Source organism: Dama dama, chromosome 19 (genome assembly GCF_033118175.1).
Source record: "Dama dama isolate Ldn47 chromosome 19, ASM3311817v1, whole genome shotgun sequence".
Taxonomy (NCBI): Eukaryota; Metazoa; Chordata; class Mammalia; order Artiodactyla; family Cervidae; genus Dama; species Dama dama.
In genome coordinates, this window is record NC_083699.1 from 66522340 (window position 1) to 66544495 (window position 22156).

At 40.4% G+C, this 22156-nt stretch overlaps 1 protein-coding gene across 1 annotated transcript in view; it reads left to right on the plus strand.

Annotated features, from left to right (window-relative positions):
* Positions 1 to 826: 826 nt before the first annotated feature.
* COL6A5 (collagen type VI alpha 5 chain) overlaps positions 827 to 22156 on the plus strand; it is a 153254-nt gene continuing 131924 nt past the window's right edge. The window contains exon 1 of the mRNA XM_061167296.1: positions 827 to 950. The gene's annotated coding sequence lies outside the window, so the exon portion shown is untranslated. The remainder of the gene's footprint in view (positions 951 to 22156) is intronic.

The window sequence follows — 22156 nt, forward strand, 5'->3', positions numbered from 1 at the left end:
AAAGCATCAGACATGACTTAGTGACTGACAACAACTTGGCATTTTTAATAAACTTTCATCAGTGTTATGTATTTCCATATTTTTTCAAGGACAACGGAGAAGATGGCAGGCTGAGCATGTGGGGATAGACTGAACTCGACTGCTCAAGCTGGGAATAGGTTTATCCATAAAATCTCAATCGTGGGTTCACATCAATGGAAAACATAAAAGCAAGCAAACACGCCATCCACCTAAGAACAGGCAATGGTTTTCAAGTGCATCATTGGGATCCCTGCGAGAAATGGAGTCTTCACTCCTGTTGCCCACCCTCCTCCCAGCCCCCTCCCGGCCTTGCCCTTGTTGGGAGCTGCTGGGGAGCTTCTGCTGCCTTTAGCCCAGCTTTGCTCTCTGCTCCCTCTCGGACCTCAACTCCCCCAGCCATCGCCTGCTCTCTGACTCTCTGGGAATGTTCTCTGGTTCTCTGCAGGCTGGCTTGGAGGAGACCACAGAGTAAGCCGTAAACCATTGGAGCCAAATGGCGAGTCCTCAGCTCAAGTAGCAGCAGTGACCTCAGTTCAGCAGATAAAAGTTGCCCTGGGTTTCTGAGAAACCGCTTTCTCAAGTTTTTTTTTTTTTTGGCATCCCCGGCTTCCTCCGAAACAGCTGCTGGCAGCTGCGCAGAGAGCCAACAGCTGGAGAGTCTCCGGACACTCACATGAAACCCACGAAAAATTAACAGTCCAGCACCCCCCGCCCCCCCTGCGGGACGAGCCCAGCCAAGTTCACCAGTCCCGCGCGTTTTAAAAGGGCCAGCAGGGCGCGGGGCGCTCCGTACCACCCGCGGTAGAGCGGGGACCCAGCTCCGCACTTGCCCACCGCGCGCCGTTCCCGCGCCCGGGCGCTAGTGCCGCCCTTGGGAAGCAGGGGCCGTGCCCGCGGTTCCGAGGGGCACCGGGCCCTGGGAAAGCTTGGTGAGTGCCGGTTGCAGGGGCTTGGGGCATAAAATGGGCGGAGGAGGGCTCCGAGGGCAGGTAGGCAGACGTGAGTACATCCTGATAATTTTTGCTCCTGTAGGATGCTGTCAAATCCCAGACTCTAAGGAATATTGCAAACTGAGACCAGGTTCTGAAAGGTTAGACTCTGAATTGAAAAGGATCCAACAGCAGTGCTATTCGACGCGTCCAAGGATAAGTAGCAGCTCCATCCCCTGGCACCTGGTTAGAAACGCAAATTCAAGGGCCCCGCCCCACACCTGCTGAGCCTAAATCTCTGGGACTCAGGAGTGTGTGTGTTAACAAGCCCTCCTGGAGATTCTGACCCTGCAGAAGTTTGATAGCCACTGGCTTAGAGATCACTTGGGTCTAACACTTGGGCCCCTTACCCCATGCAAAACCCTGACATAAACAACAGTGGGTGCACAGTGAGCCATAAGGCATTAGTTACTGGGGTAGATTCAGGTACTGCATCATAAGAACTTTGAAACACTCATAGTTTGTAGAAATTGCCACTCTGTCCCAAACTGTGAACTACCATCTCTGAAATTTCCTCAAAACAGCACCCACCACTTTAACACACATCTCTGAATTTCTGCTGTGTGTCAGGTTCCAATTAAGTTTCCTTCAAAATGAAGGAGGGAGTTATCTGGCTCTTAAGATCTTCAAACTGCTAGTGTATTTTTTCTTTAACCAGGATCTTTGTAATTTGGTGTAGTGTTTCATATCTTTTTTTAATTTTGGTTTTTAGCATTTAAGTGCTCCTTCTGAAGTTAATTTTTATTATTGTTGTTAACTCAGAATGCCAGAATAGATATTTTGGAAGAGATATTTTTAGTTTGTGAGTGAGTTCTGAACAAAATTTTTAAGAAAAAGAGATTCACATTGGCAGTACATATTTTTTGATCTTTGTATTAGTTTATGTAATATATTTTACAAGTAGAATAAATAGGTATCCTGAAATTTCTTATGAATCAAAATGAGAGAGAAAATTTGTCCCCTTCTCTGAAAAGCCCAATGCCAGAGCTAGCTACCTCGTAGGAATTCTGAAAAGGAATCAGTTGCTTTAGGGATGCCTTTTAGAAACAAATATGGATGCCAGGTATATCCACATCATGTGGTTCCTCATTCTCCAAGGTTCTGAACAATTTCTGTAGATGGGTCTGTCTCTTCATCACTGCTGAGAACCTTACTTATGAAATATTCAGTGATGTTGCTTCTGTGAATGGTTTGCTTTCAGTTGTGGGTTTTGTTTGTTTGTTTGTTTTTCTGCTTCACCTTTGGTGGCTTAATTTAAATATTATGTCTAAATACATTATTGACTCATTCTGAGACTCTGGAAAAATGTATATATTTCTCAGTTTTCTGGATGCAGGATGTATGGTTTTGAGGTGGCACTTGCCAGCATGATTTCAAAGTATCACCACCGCAGGGGTCCCTTCCTGCTGTACGGTTACAACTTGGACTCTGTTGATATGTTAAAGCAGAGAAAATGCTTAATAGGATGACCATATAATTAATTATGTATGCATGTTTTAATTTAAAACACCTGAAAGGCTTGCTCACAGATATCAAAGGCGAACTAAATTCTCTTTGAAAACAACTTTGGAAATGTTGGTAAAATTTTAAGCCATTGCTAGGAATGTCATGAGTATCTGAAAATAAAGTTTGCCCTATAAGCTTTTCTGTATTCCTCAGAATCATGCCTGTCATACTTGTTCATAAGTACTCAAAGAACATATAATCAGCATCCTTCTGTAACCAAGTATAAGATTTATGACATATATCTTGTTTTCATGTTATTTTATGTTGTGATTTTCCGCCTTCAAGTTCAAATCACCTTCCTAAAGGGAGGACTTTCGAATCCTGGAATATTTACCTAGAACTCTTTGGCTGGAGCAGTGAAGGACAGAAATTCACTTGGAATGTGTACTTTTCATGGCACCACAGTTTGCTTTTAGGATACCCCTGTCAATCTTGTCGGATATAGCCCCAGGTCCTCTCTGGGCAGGTACAAAGGAGGAAAAGGTAAGGGCTGGGCAGAACTGGGACCTCGGATACAAACAAGATGCATGCCTATCTACCTCAGGAGGAAGAGCTAGCTTGTAGTACCTGTGACAGTTGCCAGCATTTTTGTTAGTCCTGCCAATCCCTAGTGCCTAATGGTGCTGCCCTAGATTTTTCTGACTTGTTTGAATTCTGACTTTTCAAGGGGGTATTCTGTAATTCAAGACCAGGTCTCTGAAAAGCCACTGTAAAATTTCACATTATTTGCAGGGCCCACATGATACCTTGAGCCTTCTCCCTTAGCATGGTTAACTAATTACCTTCAACAATAAGGGACATAAGGAGACCTGAATAGTGAGAGGGGAGCCTTATAAAGGCAGTGGAAGGCAGTGGAAAGAGCATCATCTTTACAGTCAGAGAGACCTCAAGTTTTGGGGCAAGATGGGTTACCTTAATTTCTCCATCAGTAGTGCAGACATAATTATACTACACGAAGACCTATTTTCTGCTGGGTCATCCACTTTCTGTGTATATTTCGTTGGCAAATCTTTGTGACAAAGGAGGTTTGAAAATGTGTTTTTGCAGCTGAGCATGTTGCCCCACTCATTGATATAGAGAGTCAGTTGATAAAGATGCAATAATGGATAATGGGTAGGCAACTAGAAATCTATGTAGTGCAGATGCTGGACAAGAATGGTTCTTTGAAGAGTAAGGGACACTGGATGTGATGGGTACTTGTGAGTGCACTGGAGAATAGAAGGTGAGAGAGGAAGTGTAATAACAAATTTCTAGGCAACTAGGTGGCTTAAGGATGTTCAAGTCAAGCAGATAGACCTTGAAATAGAAATGCTCTGGGCACGATCGCTATCATTCAGTCACCAAGTCATGTCCAACTCTCCATGACCCCATGCACTGCAGCAAATCAGGCTTCCCTGTCCTTCACAGTCTCCCTGAGTTTGCTCAAACTTACATCCCCTTTGAGTCGGTGATGCCATCCAACCATCTTATCCTCTGTTGCCCCCTTCTTGTTCTCCTCTTAACACTCAATCTTTCCCAGCATCAGTGTCTTTTCCAGTGAATCATCTCTTTGCATCAGGTGGCCAAACTATTGGAGCTTTAGCTTCAGCATCAGTCCTTCCAATGAATATTCAGGGTTGATAGGATATTTAGGATTGACCAGTTTAATCTCCTTGCAGTCCAAGGGACTCTCAAGAGTCTTCTCCAACACCACAGCTCTAAAGCATCAATACTTTGGTGCTCAGCCTTCTTTATGGTCCAGTTCTCACATCCATACATGACACTGGAAAAAGCATAGCTTTGATGAAGCATTGTCAGTAAAGTGATGTCTCTGCTTTTTAATACACTGTCTTGGTTTGTCACAGCTTTTTTCTTCCAAGGAGTGAATGTCTTTTAATTTCATGGTGGCAATCACCATCCACAGTGATTTTGGAGCCCAAGAAAATAAAATCTGTCATTGTTTCCATGACATTGTAATAATAATGATATCTCTGTCTAGGTCTTGAAGAAGTTTATTAAATGATTATATCTAAATCTTGCAGTAATCCAGAAAGTTTTTTTTTTTTTAAGTAGATGTGTTTATTACTATTTCATTAATGAGGAAGTTGAGGCTTAAGACGGCAAGAGCACATGCCCAGTTAGTAGAGACCTACCCTGGACCTTAGCTTTACTTTACTCAGTTCATCTCTATTAGAGAGGGAGCAGGTTGTAGAAGAAATGAGAGAATGAAGATGACTCTGCAATTAGGTAAGAAAAAAGGAAAGAGGGAGGTAACATAGTCAAAAGTTTCAAACAGTGTAATGATTTGAGAGTCTACCCTACCTATCAGGGCTTCCCTGATAGCTCAGTTGGTAAAGAATCTGCTTTCAATGCAGGAGACCTAGGTTGGATCCCTGAGTTGGGAAGATCCCCTGGAGAAGGGAACGGCTACCCACTCCAGTATTCTGGCCTGGAGAACTCCATGGACTGTATAGTCCATAGGCTCACAAAGAGTCGGACACAACTGAGCAAGTTTCACTCTCACTGCTGCTACTGCTGCTCCTGCTGCTGCTAAGTCACTTCAGTCGTGTCCGACTCTGTGCGACCCCAGAGATGGCAGCCCATCTGCAAATCAAAATTTCATCATTTAATAACTGGGGTGGGGCTTCCCAGGTGGTGGAGTGGTAAAGAATCCACCTACCAGTGCAGGAGAGGCAGGGTCAATCCCTGAGTTGGGACGATCCCCTGCAGAAGGAAATGGCAACCCACTCCAGTATTCTGGCCTGGAAAACCCCATGGACAGAGGAGCCTGGTGGGCTACAGCCCATGGGGTCACAAAGAGCTGGACACGACTGAGAATGCATGTGCTTGGGGGAGATAGTTAACATCACCATCTTCTTTTGTCTTATGGGTAAGTGGTAGTAGTGACTCACAGAGACCATAGCTAAGAGAAATAATTAAAAACTGATTGAGTTAATTGACGTTGCTGACAAAATAAATGCAGAAAAAAAAAATCAGTAGCTTCTGTATAAAGTAGTAATGAGCAGCTAAAAGTATAATGAGAGGAAAATGTCTGTTCCCAATATCAATAAACTACAAAATAGCTGAGAACCATAAATGTGAAATGTGTACAACCAACTTCTGTTGGATCCTAACTTTACTCCCCTTGCCCCTCATCCCCTTACCCCCAAAACATATTCAAAACCTGTACAAAATACCCAAAGCACCAATGTGGTTATGCAAAACTGCTTCCAATAAAGAAAGAAGCATTTGGTATATGCCACACAGAGATTAACAATTATTCCAAAAAAAGAAGAAAATTACTCTGAACTCTAAGGCTTTAGAGAGAACAGGTTTACAATAAAAGTGGTCAAAAAATGTAAGACATAATGAAAAGGAAAGCCAAGAAAAGTACAAAAGGAAAATAAAACTGTTACAAAACCAAAACCCATATTAGAAGCAACTAGATATAAGTCAGCTTTGTGGAAAATTGAGCTTTGACTTGAAGGGCAGTTTGGGGAAAAATTTCACAGATTGCAGAGCATATGGACAGAGGAAGAAAACTGGTTAAGGAGAGTAACGGTGATAGAAGACAAATAACAGACAAAAAGCACAAAACCATGTGGCTTTCCAGGAAAAAAGGAAAGACCAAAGGGAAGTGAAAATAAATATAAAACATTGCATTTCTTTGGTCTCAAACTATCATTAATTTCAAGATGCACCATTGATTTAAAAATAGCTTTCAAGAGAATAAAAGTAAGTGATAAATTATTGCTTGAACATGTTACTTACAAGTTATTTGAGAAACACCAAATGTGAAAAAAATCTTTTAATTGAAGAAATATGGAATTAGATGAAAACTTTGCCAAAGTAAAAGAACATCTGAATTGGCAGATCAAAATTCTCAGTCTTATTTTGTTCCAGAAAAACAAAAACAAAGATAAACATGGTGTTATTGAGATTTAATAGATACATTATGTTGGCAGAAAAATTAAAAGTAAATTAGGCTAACCAAATGAATTATCTCAGTAACATCAGATTTTGGAAGACAATGACTCAGTAACAAAGAACTAAAAGGAAAAATGAAATGAATGAAACCTAAGAATATATAGCCACATTCTATATATGCCTAGTGTTCTATTTCTGTTAAATAGTACTGGTTTAGACTGCTTTAGATGGCAAGTTGAAAACATATCAGAAAGACACTCACAATTATGACAGACTTCAGAATATATGACTTAATCCTTTGCTACACGAAGTGTTTTCAGAGGACCAGCATCCTTTAGGGTCTTGTTAAAAATACAGAATGCACTCCAGAGCTATTGAATCAGAGCCTGCATTTTAAAAAGACACCCAATATCTGGACAAAACCTTAAATCAAAAAGATACATGCAAGACTATGTTCATTGCAGCACTATTCACAAGAGCCGAAACGTACAAAACACCTAAATGTCCATCAGCAGATGACTGGATAAAGAAGATGTGGTACATATATACAATGTAGTACTATTCAGCCATAAAAAATAATGAAATAAGGCCATTTGCAGCAACATGGATAGACCTAGAAAATGCCATACTAACTGAAGTAAGTCAGAAAGAGAAAGAAAAATTCCGCATGACATCCCTTATATCTGGAATCTAAAATATGACACAAATGAGCCTATTCAAGAAACGGACAGACTCACAGACATAGAGAACATTCTTGTGGTTGCCAAGGGGGAGATGGGAAGGGAGAGGGATGGAGTGGGGGTTTGGAATTCAGTTCAGTTCAGTCGCTCAGTCCTGCCCGACTCTTTGAGACCCCATGGACTGCAGCACACCAGGCTTCCTTGTCCATCACCAACTCCCGGAGTTTACTCAAACTCTTATGCATTGAGTTGGTGATGCCATCAAACCATCTCATCCTCACCCCCTTCTTCTCCTCCTGCCCTCAATCTTTCCCAGCATCAGGGTCTTTTCCAGTGAGTCAGTTCTTTGTATCAGGTGGCCGAAGGATTGGAGTTTCAGCTTCAGCACTAGTCCTTCCAATGAACACCCAGGACTGATTTCCTTTAGAACTGACTGGTTGGATCTCCTTGCAGTTCAAGGGACTCTCAAGAATCTTCTCCAACACCACAGTTCAAAAGCATCAGTTCTTTGGTGCTCAGCTTTCTTTATAGTCCAACTCTCACATCCATACATGACTACTGGAAAAAAACCATAGCTTTGATTAGAAAGACCTTTGTTGGCAAAGTAATGTCTCTGCTTTTTAATATGCTGTCTAGGTTGGTCAAAGCTTTTCTTCCAAGGAGCAAGCATCTTTTAATTTCATGGCTGCAATCACCATCTGCAGTGATTTGGGAGCCCAAAAAAATAGTCTCTCACTGTTTCCACTGTTTCCCCATCTATTTGCCATGAAGTGATGGGACCAGATGCCATGATCTTAGTTTTCTGAATGTTGAGCTTCAAGTCAACTTTTTCACTCTCCTCTTTCATATCTTTCATCAAGAGGCTCTTTAGTTCCTCTTCACTTTCTGCCATAAGAGTGTTGTCATCTGCATATCTGAGGTTATTGATATTTCTCCCGGCAATCTTGATTCTAGCTTGTGCTTCATCCAGCCCAGCATTTCTCATGATGTACTCTGTATATAAGTTAAATAAGAGGTATCTCTAATTTTCTTGAAGAGATCTCTAGTCTTTCCCATTCTGTTGTTTTCCTCTATTTCTTTGCATTGATCGCCGAGGAAGGCTTTCTAATCTCTCCTTGCTATTCTTTGGAACTCTGCATTCAAATGGTTATCTCTTCCCTTTTCTCCTTTGCTTTTTGCGTCTCTTCTTTTCACAGCTATTTGTAAGGCCTCCTCAGACAGCCATTTTGCTTTTTTGCATTTCTTTTTCTTGAGGATGGTATTGATCCCTGTCTCCTGTACAATGTCACAAACCTCTGTCCATAGTTCTTCAGGCACTCTCTCTATCAGATCTAATCCCTTGAATCTATTTCTCACTTCCACTGTATAGTCGTAAGGGATTTGATTTAGGTCATACCTGAACGGTCTTTTAAAAGTAGTGGTCTTAAAAAGTAGTGGTTTTCCCTACTTTTATTAAATTTAAGTCTGAATTTGGCAATAAGGGGTTTATCATATGAGCCACAGTCAGCTCCCGGGCCTGTTTTTGCTGACTCTACAGAGCTTCTCCATCTTTGGCTGCAAAGAATATAATCAATCTGATTTCAGTATTGACCATCTTGTGATGTCCATGTGTAGAGTCTTCTCTTGTGAATAGTCAGAAAGATAGTTTTGGGTTAGCAGATGCAAACTATTATATAGAACAGATAAACAACAAGGTCCTATTATATAGCACAGGGAACTATATTCAATATCCTGTGATTAACCATAATGGAAAAGAATATGAAAAACAGTGAATATTTTGGCTCTCTGAATGACCTTCCTGTATAGCAGAAATTAACACAACATTGTCAATCAAATCTACTTCAGTGAAATAAATTTTTTAAAGATGCCCAGGTAACTCATGGGCATATTAAGGCTGCAGAAACACTGTCCTAATGAACTGCTTCTTAAAAGTCACCCGGCCCAACACTTCCTAACTGGTTTGTGCTATAAGGACTCTGGATGTGCTGAGATATCGCTCTCCTTAACCTGGGGCGGTGAGGTAGAAGGCCTTGGACGGAGGGCCTAAAGAACACTGTCCTTTTCTCCGTGTTCCATGATCTATAATTGTGCTGTCCAATTAGGTAGCCACTCACCATAGGTGGTTATTGAGCACTTGAAATGTGATGAGTCTAAGTTGACTTGTGCTGTGGGAGTAAAATATATGCCAGATTTTGAGGGCTTAGTGTGAAAAAATGTGAAATGTCTCATTAATAATTTTTATATTTATAATACATTGAGATTATAATATTTTAGATATGTCAGTTTAAGTGAAACATGTTATTTAATTCATTTCACCTATTTATTTGGAAGAAAAGAATGACAGACCTAGACAGTGTATTAAAAAGCAGAGACATTATTTTGCCTACAAAGGTCTGTATAGTCAAAGCTATGGGTTTTTTTTAGTAGTTATGTACAGATGTGAGAGCTGGACAATAAAAGAGGCCAATAGCCGAAGAATTAATGCCTTTGAACTGTGGTGCTAGGGAAGACTCTTGAGAGTCCCTTGGACTGCAAGGAGATCCAACCAGTCAATCCTAAAGGAAATCAATTCTGAATATTCATTGAAAGGACTGATGCTGAAGCTGAAACTCCAAGACTTTGGCCACCTGATGGGAAGAACTGACTCATTAGAAAAGACCCTGATGCTGGGAAAGATGGAAGGCAGGAAGAGAAGGGGATAACATAAGATGAGATGGTTGGATGGCATCACTGACTTGATGGACATGAGTTTGAACAAGGTCTGGGATTTGGTATGGACAGGGAAGACTGGCGTGCTGCAGATCATGGGATTGCAAAGAGTCAGACTGAGCGACTGAACTGACCTGACTCAGGGGAAAACAGAGATTATAATGTTGTATTAAATAATGTTAAGAGCAATTAAAATATACTCAGTGAGGCCTCATGCATTTTTTTTTTTTTACTTTCTTCGCTTCCTTCTCCATCTGTCCCCCCCTTTTTAAACTTCTTTTTAAAAACTGATATTTTTTGAGTGCTGTTGATAAACAATAGTAAAGTCTGGGGATACAACAGTGACCCAAAACAGATATGCTTTTCTGATGGAGCTTCTGATCTAATGGTGGCACAAGCTGTTTCCAAAGGTCACATAATAAAGATTAACCAATGATGAATATAGTCCATGAGGACAACATAAACCTTAGGAAATAACTAGATGTTACAGAAATATGTAAAGCTAAAATGTAGGAAATAAAAGAAAATTCATGAAAATATAGTGTAGGGGAAATGCATTGCCCTTATTTTAGTCCTTGAGAAATTAGATAGGCAAAAATAAATAAGGATAACCTAACAGACTAATAATAAATTCTATATTATCAGGAAGAAGATTTATTAGTCATTTTAAAAAGAGAGCTTATATTGGTCACAAGGGAAACCTCAGTAGATTAAAAAAAGAAATAGCACAGACCACAATCTCTGAATGCAATGCATTAAAGCCAAAAGTAAATAATAAAAGTAGGAGTTACACTCACACTGAAAAATAAAACAGCTTCAATAAAAAAGCCAAAAATTAAAATCTCTAACTACTTAAAAATTTAAAACCATAATTGAAGAATAACTGCCCTATTATAGAGATGAAAATGCTCACTTACCAAAGTCAGTGTTGTAGAGATATAGTTATAATCAGGAAAATACATTGCCTCAAAAAGTTTTTACTCCTTAAAAAAAAAAGAGAGAATAGAAATAATGGTTTAATCATTCAATTCAAGAAATTATAGGAAGGCACAAAGGAACCCAAGTAATGATAGAAACAGAAAATTGAGAATTAAGGCAAAGAAAAACAATAGGATTGATTAATACATGCAAAAAATTCTTTGGTGAAAAATCTCACAGTGAAAAGGATGACCTACTAATTGCCATAATCCAGAAAGAAAGAAAAAAAACAAATACATAATATTAGGAAAGAGAAGTTAGAGATAACCCTAGAGGGGAGAGAAAAAAGAGAAATAATGTGTCTGATTTTATCATAAACAATTTGAAACCAAGATGCAATGGAAACTTGCAGAAGAAAGCAAGAATGATAATTACAACATCCAACTAAAGAAGCAGTAGAAAGCTGATGTGGCATCTAACACTGGGAGGAATTAAGACAGCTGAAAGCTCGCACTCTTGACCCTGGGTAAATCCCATCAAAACTTGTGTTGACAGATAATTCCTCTAATGTTTAAAATGTTTAGAAACGAAGAGAAAGAAGAAAAGCTTCCAAGTCATTCTTATAAGTGCAGCAGCATTGATACAAACCCAGAGAGGTCACAAAGTGAAGTGTTCCTCACTTCAAAACAATGGTTCAAAATTTCTGAATCAGATATTAGCAAGTAAAATCTGACAGTACATAGAAGAGGATATATGATGACTAAGTGGGATTTGTTCCATAATAGTTAAATATTAAGAACTATAATAAATTACCCACAAATGTCTTGTTAAGGGCTTCCCAGGTAGCTCTAGTGGTCAAGAATCCACCTGCCAATGCAGGTAGATGTAAAGAGACATGGATTTGATCCCTGAGTCAGGAAGATCCCCTGGAGGAGGACACAGCAACCCACTCCCGTATTCTTGCCTGGAGAATCCCAGGGACAGAGCAGCCTGGTGGGCTACAGTCTGTGGAGTTGCAGAGTTGGACACAACTGAAGTGACTCAGCACACACACACACAGCTTGTTAAAGGTAAACATATTATTAGTTTGTAAAAGAAACAATATACCTGGTAATTATAGTAGATGTTGAGAAAGTAATTGGTAATATTTCACAGCTATTCATGATTTTCTTAAATTTAGGTTAAAATAAAACAAGATTTTTTAAAAATGTATTTTTTATTGAAGGATAATTGCTTTACAGAATTTTTCTGTTTTCTGTCAAACCTCAACATGAATCAGCCAAAGGTGTACATATATGCCCTCTCTTTTGAACCTCCCTCCTGTCTCCCTCCCCATCTGACCCCTCTGGCTAATACAGGGCCCCTGTTTGAGTTTCCTGAGCCATACAGCAAATTCCCGTTGGCTATCTATTTTACATATGGTAATGTGAGTTTCCATGTTACTCTTTCCATACATCTCACCCTCTCCTCCCCTCTCCCCATGGCCATAAGTCTATTCTCTATGTCTGTTTCTCCACTGTTGCCCTGTAAATAAATTCTTTAGTACCATTTTTCTAGATTCCACATATATGTATTAGAATATGGTACTTATCTTTCTCTTTCTGACTCACTTCACTCTATATAATAGGTTCTAGGTTCATCCACCTCATTAGAACTGACTCAAATGGGTTCCTTTTTATGGCTGAGTAATATTCCATTGTGTATATATACCACAACTTCTTTATCCATTCATCTGTCAAGGGACATCTAGGTTGCTTCTATGTTCTAGCTATCATAAATAGTGCTGCAATAAATAATGGGGTATATGTGTCTCTTTCAATTTTGATTTCCTCATCAAAAAGTCTACAAACGATAAATGCTGAAAAGGGTGTGGAGAAAAGGGAACACTCTTTGCACTTTCGGTGGGAATGTAAATTGATACAGCCACTATGGAAGATGGTATGGAGATTCCTTAAGAAACTAGGAATAAAACCGCCATATGACCCAGCAATCCCACTCCTAGGCATGTACCCTGAGGATTTTTTTTTAAAACATGGTGTGGGGAGAGAGAAAATTAGCCGAGATGGTGTATTCAGACTCTCTCGTCCCTCGTTTTGTAAATAATGACGATGTAACAGTGTTGGATGGCATCACCGACTCTATGGACATGAGTTTCAGTAAACTCCGGGAGTTGGTGATGGACAGGGAGGCCTGGCATGCTGCGGTTCATGGGGTCGCAAAGAGTCGGACATGACTGAGCGACTGAACTGAACTGAACAGCTGAGATCATTCATAGCACTGCACACGCACGTCATGAGGTACTCACTTGGTCACAGGCAGCTGTGTGCAGTACGCCTAAATAAGCTTCACCTGGAAAAGCCCTGAGGGCTTGTGTTACGCTCTATCTGCCGCTATGGCGGCTGTGTCAGCCAGGAGAGAATGAATGCATCTGCAGTCCGTACAGCTCTCCAGTCTCCTTGCTTGTGTCTGGCCTACCCTGGGCTCAGCGAGCAGGGCAGGCCGATCAGTGTGAACAGCAAGACGCTTGGCATCAGAAACAGGATCAGCAGTAGCACTGGCCTAGTCGGCAGGATACCCAGCGCGTAGGGGAGCCTGAGGCGCCACTGGGTGGGGGAAGCCAGGGGCCACCAGATAGCTTGTGGTCCTGTGTGACTGTGATCCTCTCGGGCGTCGGCTCTGGTGGAAGACTGGGAGGCGGTGGACGGTTCGCCAGATGGCATTGAAAAGGTGTTATGAAGGTGATGAGTTCCCACCTGCTGAGCAAGGCGGCATATACTTCTGCCGGCACTGTGGGGTGGATTTTCCTGACTGCCCTGAAGGCTAACATGGGTAGTGATCTCCGTGATGCCAAGCCGATGAGCAACGTGAAGGGACGCTTGGAAGAGCTAGAGCAATGCATATTGGTGCTAGAGCAAGAGCCCTGTGACCCTGAAGAAGCCGGCATCTCTGACAGCGAGGCAGTGTCGGTGATGATGAACCTTATGAGACCGCGGGAATGGATTCACGCTGCCAGCCCCGCTGAGTGGTCCAATGTGGGAAAGCTCCCGGATACTAGGAGTAAATGGCATACCTGTGCCGAGTTGACCCAAGCCGTGAGAGAACCAGGCATGAAGTAGTCGGTATTTAACCCAACTACCTGAGGCCCAGATGATGAGCATTTTGCTGGTGGCATTCGATACACCATTTTCAATAATGCCCCATCTACCTCTTTTGGATCCCTGACTGTTCTCCTTGCACCCTATGTGGGGTGCTCCATCTATGAAGGGACCTCAATGGTGGCTCGCTTGGGAGAAATAGAGGGGCTACTGCTGCTGCTGCTAAGTCACTTCAGTCGTGTCCAACTCTGTGTGACCCCATAGACAGCAGCCCACCAGGCTCCCCCGACCCTGGGGATTCTCCAGGCAAGAACACTGGAGTGGGTTGCCATTTCCTTCTCCAATGCATGAAAGTGAAAAGCGAAAGTGAAGTTGTTCGGTCGTGTCCCGACTCTTAGCGACCCCATGGACTGCAGGCCACCAGGCTCCTCTGTCCATGGGATTTTCCAGGCAAGAGTACTGGAGTGGGGTGCCATTGCCTTCTCCGAATAGAGGGGAAGCAGCAGGCAAAAAGTGTCAGGAGTGTGAAGACCCTGAAGCTGGGCTGAGCTGGTAAAGGCCCCGTCCAGGTTATGCAGATGCAAATGTGGGCTGATTGGTGCAGAGGTGTACTGTAAAGGCTGCGTCCTCTCTTGCAAGTTTAGGACAGTGTACGGTGTAAAGTATAAAGGCTGTGTCTGTGCTGTGCTTCTGACCTCTGATTCTCTTGCAGACTTAGAACAGTGTGAACATACTCCACACTGAATAGTAGGACCTATTGCAAAACATTTTGAATATGTGGGTGGGCTGTCAACGCCACAAAAGTCCCCTCTTTGGTGGACCCGGCACCTGGCGTGTTTTGCGGGTCTTTAATAAAAGTCCCGCAGGGGTGGGGTTGCCTCTGCGGAGGCCTTCCTGCAATCTCAGAAGGACAGTGGACGGAACTTGGGCCTGGCAGATAACGGCAGTCCACATGTGGAGGGTGGCCCTTCTAGCCCCGTGAGGGCAAGGACTGCAACGTGCGTTCCAGGTGACACCTGGAGTTGGGTTTTGCTACGTGTTGGGGATGTAACTGGTTGTTGTTGTAGCTGATGCAAGAAGTAAATCCAAGGGTCAGCGTTACTCCCCCCTCAAGGGGAAATCGCAGAAGATAAACAGGGCGTAGAATGTGAGGCGAGAGACCTTGAAGGGGTGGAATGCAGGGAGCGGGCAAATCAGCCTGGCTGGCATGTTCAGGCTCTCTCGCCCCACGTGTTGCAAATAATGACTGTGCAACAGCTGAGATCATGATAGCACTGCACATGCGCGTCATGAGGTGCTTGCTTGGTCACGGGCTACTGTGTACAGCACGCCTATGTAAGCTTCACCTGGGAAAGCCCTGAAGGGCTGTGTGCGGTTATGTTGTGTGGTGCTATGTTTGCTGCTGTGGCTGCTGCGTCAGCCAGGAGAGAGGCGGTGTTATGGCTTCCATGCCAGCCGGGAGAGAATAAATGCATCTGCAGCTCCTTCAGCTCCTCGCATTTTCTTCCAGCCTCTTATCTTGCGCTTTGCCTACCCTGGTTCAGCGAGCAAGGCGGACAGTGTGAGCAGCAAGACAACTGGCGTCACAAACAGGATCAGCAATACACATGGTTAGAAACACACGTTACAAACTAACAGCCAACATATCGCACTTTAATATATTTGAAATATTACTATTAAGTTAGGAACATTATCCACATCATTATTATTTAACATTGCTTTCAAAGTTCTGGTCAATATAATAGGGTAAGATAATGTAATATACAGACATTTAGGAAGGAGGAGACAAAATAATCATTATTTCCATTTAAACTCAGAATATACCAAAAAAGTCTAGATGACTCAACAAGAGAGTTCAGGAATGTGGCCAATATAAATAATCATTTAGTAAAGTGAGTAGAAGAAATTTATAATAACAACAAAAAGTATAAAACACCCAGGACTGTGTATATTCATGAATGTTAAGAGTGTATTCAGGTCAGTACAAGACAAACACTGATGAGGGAAAATGGCTCTTAAGAATCTTAGGTGTATAGTTCACTGGAGAAATATAATTTGCAAGCTCACTAGTAATTATAGGAATTCAGAGAGCCATGCGATAATATGAATTTCCCTCCAGAACTTTAACAGTGTGTGATGAGAAGGTAAAGAAATAAGGACTCCTATATGTTCCCAGGGAGATGTAATTTAGTACCACATTTTTGTTGCAATTGTTTAATATTGGTTATAATTTTAGATATACATTCCTTTTGACCCAAAGTTTCCACTCCTAATAAGTGTTCCTATAAAAATACTTTTCCCAATGTGCTGTGAATTTATTGCAACATTATTCAGAATTGTGAAAAAATTGGAAACAATCTAAGTATTCATCTGTAGAGAGTTGGCAAAATGAGTTAGGATACATTGGTATAGTGGAGTACTATACAGCTGTTAGGAAGAATAAGGTAGATACAAGAGCAGAATTAACAGTAGTTAACAATAATCGTTGACCAATCAGAAAAGATGCTGGTTTCCACTATATGATGATACTGGTCTGGGACAGTTATTATGGACTTTCAAATAAGAAAATAGATGAACAGCTAATATGAATATTAATAAAGTATGAATGAGGTAGATACATTTAGGAAGAATAATTAAGCCAACAATTGTTTTAAAATTTTAAAAACTCCTACCAGGCAGGATAATAGAGATTAAATCATAATATTAAACTTGTCTAACTATTTAATACAAAGATGGCAGCCTGCTGCCAAACAAAGTTTTATTGAAACACAGCTGTTTTCAGCTGACCTATCCATTCAGTACAGAAGGCATAGAAGAACAGGGCCCACAGAAGTCAGTGAAATCCCTTAATGTCTTTAAAAGACAGAAAAAAATCAATTTTTTTGGGTCAAAACATTTGATTTTTTTTCTCACATCAGGAAAACAATGCAATGTTAGAGCCCACAAAAGTCTATTAATTTTTGCCAAAAAAATTCATGTATCTAAAGTTATTTAAATATAATTTTTAGTTTACTTTTATATTGGGAGGGAGCCCATGAGCCAGAAGTTGTTAGGCCCCACCAAAGTCCTAAAGCAATTCTGCAACCATGCTGGTATGTTTGCATATTGTCCACAGCTGATTTTGCAAGTACAGAATGGAGTAGTTATAGCTGGAGAAGACAATGGCACCCCACTCCAGTACTCTTGCCTGGAAAATCCCATGGATGAAGGAGCCTGGTAGACTGTGGTCCATGGGGTCGCTAAGAGTCGGACACGACTGAGTGACTTCACTTTTCACGTTTTCTTTATTGGACACAAAGTCCAGGAAAAATTTCCTGATGCTTGGCTCAGTGTATTAGGACTCATGCTGTTAAACAAAATCATCTTCATAAACTGAATTTTACTTTGAATACCATCCTGACCATGAACTTTTAAGAAAAAAGTTGTGTTTTTCAAATTCTTTGTATTAAAGAAGGAATGTCAACTATGTCAGTTAAAAAGTTTAAGAGAAGGAAAATCACCAAATAATCTATATTTAGATTAAATTATCTTTATGCCAGACTTCACACAAAATATAAAGAGAATGAAGATAAAAAGGAAATTTTAAGGGAAAAATATCTCTAAATAGTATGCTCTTCCAAATAGACACCAGTTGCAAGAAACATTTGCCTTCTGTGGCATGAATGTAACACAGTGACCTCATGAATAATTCAGCAGCTGACAATGTTAAGGGTATGGTTCCTGAGCTCCAATGCCAATTGTTTATAATTCTGTTACTAAAGTGTGAGGAAAACAATAATAGGCCACACGTTTAGCATACAATTTTAGATTTATTTTTGGATTCCTCAAATTTGTACTATGATGGGTCTATTTTAGCTTAGACTAAAATATCCTAATTTTAAGATTCAGACTCTTGGCGTTCAAGTGTCATAGGTCATGACCCATTTATTCATAAGATTTCTGGAAGATTATTTCTAAACTGGTATGAGTTTTGTCTCTAGGCATGGGAATGTGTATCGTGTGGTTTAACAACATGGAAGGGCAGTGGAAATGGTCCATGTGGCTAAGAAGGATTAGATTGTTACCAATATTGATTAGAATTGCCAGCTCATTGGGATACTGGGAATCAGGTCCACTTGGGTTTATTAACGTTTTTAAAGTCTCTATGCACCCCTTTATGCCTATTCCAGGTTAGACCACTCCCACCCCCCTGCCCTTGATACACCACGCTTAAGATCACATAATCTATCATCCAAACTGGGCACATCAACTGTATTGAGGCATAATTCATACACAATATAATGCACCCATTTAAGTGTATTTTTAAAATTGTTTTGGCACATACATACTTCCATCTAACCACAATCAATACAGAGAGCATTTTTATCATCCTTGACAGATTCCTAATGCCCAAACTAGGGCCCTTATTTAGGCTCACAGCAAAACTGAGCAGGACGTATGGGGGGGTTCCCATATGCTCCCTGCTCCCACACATGAATACACATGCCGCCCCCCCACGCCCCCACCAAACTGATTCATTGGTTATAATTGATGAACTTGCATTAACACATCACTGTCACACAAAGCCCATAATTTAGATTAGGGTTTACTCTTGGTGTTGCATATTTTATGGGTTTTGGGAAGTATATAATGACACATACCCACCACTATAGTATCATAGAGAATAGCTTCATTCCCCTCTCTCCACAAACACTGGCAACCTCTGGTCTCCTCACTATTTCCATAGTTTCCTTTGCCAGAATATTATAGAATTGGAATCATATGGAATGTTCAGTTCAGTTCAGTTGCTCAGTCGTGTCTGGCTCTTTGCGACCCAATGGTCTGCAGCATGCCAGGCCTCTCTGTCCATCACCAACTCCCAGAATTTACTCAAACTCTGTCCATTGAGTTGGTGATGCCATCCAACCATCTCATCCTCTGTCGTATAGATACAGAATGTAGCCTTTTCAAATTGGCTGTTTCACTTATTAATATTCATTTTAGATCCCTCTAAATCTCTACATAGCTTGTTAGCGCACTTCTTTTTACCACTAATATTCCATGGTCTGTTGTACCAAAACGTGTTTATCCATTGTACCAAAATGTATTTATGCACTCACCTATTGAAAGACATCTTGGTTGCTTCCAAGCTTTGGAAATTATGAATAAAGCTACCATGAACTTACCCATGTGCATATTTTTGTGTGAGTATAAGTTTTCAACTCATTTGGTTAAATACTCAGGAGTGTGATGGCTGGATCATATGATAAGAATATGTTTAGTTTTGTAAGACACTAACAAAGTCTCTTCCATAAGGGCTGTACTGTTTTGCATTCCCATCAGCAATAAATGAGTTTGTTTTGCTTCATATCCAGCTAGCATTTTGGTTGTCAATAATTTGGATTCTTACCATTCTAATAGATGTGTGACATTACCTGATTGTTTTAATTTGCCATTCTTAATGATACACAATATGGACTGTCTTTCATATGCTTATTTGCATTCTAGTGGGTCTTCTTTGGTGAGATCTTTGCCCACATTTTAATTGTGTTGTTCTTTTACTTATTGTTGAATTCTAAGAGTTCTCTGTATATTCTGGATAGCAGTCCTGTGTCAGATACATGTTTTGCACATTTTTTTTTCTCAGTCTGTGACTTGTCTTCCCATTCTCTTGACAGTGTCTTGTGTGGAGCAGGAGTTTTGTATGAAGCCCGGCTTGTGCATTATATCTTTCATGGATCTTGCCTTTGAAATGGTATCTAAAAATTCATTATCAAACCTGAGGTCAAACAGGTTTTCTCCTATGCTACCTTCTAGAAGTTTGATAGTTTTACATTTTACTTTTAGGTTTATGGTCTACACTGACTTAATTTTAGTGGAGGGCATAAGGTCTGGGTCTAGATTACTTTTTTTTTTGGAGCATGTGAATGTCTAGTTTTTCCAGCATGGTTTGTTGAAAAAATAGATTATTTCTCCATTTTATTGTCCATGCCTTTTTTGTCAAAGATCATTGACTGTATTTGTGTGAGTCTATTTCTGGGCTCTCTATTCTGACCCAGTCTTTTACCAATACCACACTGTCTTGCTTACTGTAACTTTATAAAAATTCTTGAAGTCAGTGTCAGGCTTCTGATTTTGTTCTTCTTCTCCAATGTTCTGTAAGTCATTCTGGGTCTTTTGCTTCTCTGTATACATTTTAGAATCAGTTTGTCAATATCCACAAAGTAACTTGTTGGGATTTTGATTGGGGTTGCATTGAATCTATAGATCAAGTTGGGAATAACCGGTATCTTGACAATCTTAAGTCTTCCTATCCATAAACATGGAATACTTCTCCATTTATTTAATTCATTCCTCAGAGTGTTATAGTTTTCCTCATATAAATCCTATATATATTTTAAAAATTTATACCTAAGTGTTTAAGTTTTGGAGATACTAACATAAATGGCATTGTGTTTTTAATTTAAAATTCCAATTGTTCATTGCTGGAATACGGGAAAGTAATAGGCTTTGTATATTAACTTTTTATCCTGCTACCATAGTTCCAGGGATTTTTTGTGGATTCTTTGGGATTTTTTACATAGATAACCATATTATCTGCAAATAAAGACAGTTATATTTCTTCCTTTCCAATTGGTATGCAAATGTTAAGAAAAGTCTCTCTATTCCTAGTTTGTATTTTTCTTTATGTATTTGATATGATGAATTATATAAATGATTTTTCATACACCTTCATCATGGTGTATAATTCTTTTCGTATATTGTTGGATTTGATTTGCTAACTTTTTTTTAGAATTTTTGCATCTACATTCATATATAACACTACTGGTCTGTAGTGTTTTTTTTTTTGTAATGTTTTATCTGGCTTTGGTATAAGGGTAATTCTGGCTTCATAGAATGATTTAGGCAGTATTCTCTCTGCTTCTATCTTTTGGAAGAAATTGTAAAGAACTGGCATAAGTGTTTGGTAGAATTTACCAGTGAACCTGTCTGAGCCTGGTGCATTCAATTTTGGAAGGTCATTAATTGTTGATTCAATTTACTTAATGGATATGACCTATTCTGATTGTCTATTTCTTCTTGTGTGAGTTTTGACAGATTGTGTCTTTCAAAATTTGTCCACTTCATTCAGGTTATAAATTTATGAACATAGAGTTGTTCATAATCGTCCTTGCAGTCATGGAATTTAATATCCTTTTAATGTCCATGTCCAGATCTTGAGTTCCTTAGGGCAATTGAATTGAAGAAAGTAGGGAAAACCACTAGGCCACTCAGGTATGACCTAAATCAAGTTCCTTATGATTATACAGTGGAGGTTATGAATAGATTTAAGGGATTAGATCTGGTAGACAGATTGCCTGAAGAACTATGGACAGAGATTCATAACATTATACAGGAGACAGTGACTAAAACCATCCCAAAGAAAAAGAAATGCAAGAAGGCAAAGTGGCTGTCTAAGAGATTTTACGAATAGCTAAGGAAAGCAGAGAAGTAAAAGGCAAGGGAGAAAGGGAAAGATATATCCAACTGAATGCAGAGTTCCCGAGAACAGCAGGGAGCGATAAAAAGGCCTTCTTAAATAAGCAATGCAAGGAAATAAAGGAAAACAATAGAATGGGAAAAACTAGAGATCTCCTCAAGGGAATTTGAGAGATCAAGGGAACATTTCATGCAAAGATGGGGCATGATAAAGGACAGAAACAGTAAGAAACAGAAGGGATTAGGAAGAAATGACAAGAATACCGAAGAACTATACAAAAACAGGCTTAATGACCTGGATAATCCACAATGTTGTGGTCACTTACCTAAGTCAGACATCCTGGAGTATGAAGTCAAGTGGCTCTAGGAAGCATTACTATGAACAAAGATAGTGGAGGTGATGGAATTCCAGCTGAGCTCTTTCATATCCTAAAAGATGTGGCTGTCAGGTGTTGCACTCAATATATCAGCAAATTTGGAAAGCAGCAATTGCCACAGGACTGGAAAATGTCAGTTTTCATTCCAATCCCAAGGAAGGGCAGTGCCAAAGACTGTTCCAACTACCATATAATTGTGCTCATTTCACATGGTAATAAGGTTATACTCAAAATCCTTCAGGAGAAGGCAATGACACCTCACTCCAGTACTCTTGCCTGGAAAATCCCATGGATGGAGGAGCCTGGTGGGCTGCAGTCCATGGGGTCACGAAGAGTCAGACATGACTGAACGACTTCACTTTCACTTTTCACTTTCATGCATTGGAGAAGGAAATGGCAACCCACTCCAGTATTCTTGCCTGGAGAATCCCAGGGGTGGGGGAGCCTGGTAGGCTGCTGTCTGTGGGGTCACACACAGTCGGACATGACTGAAGCGA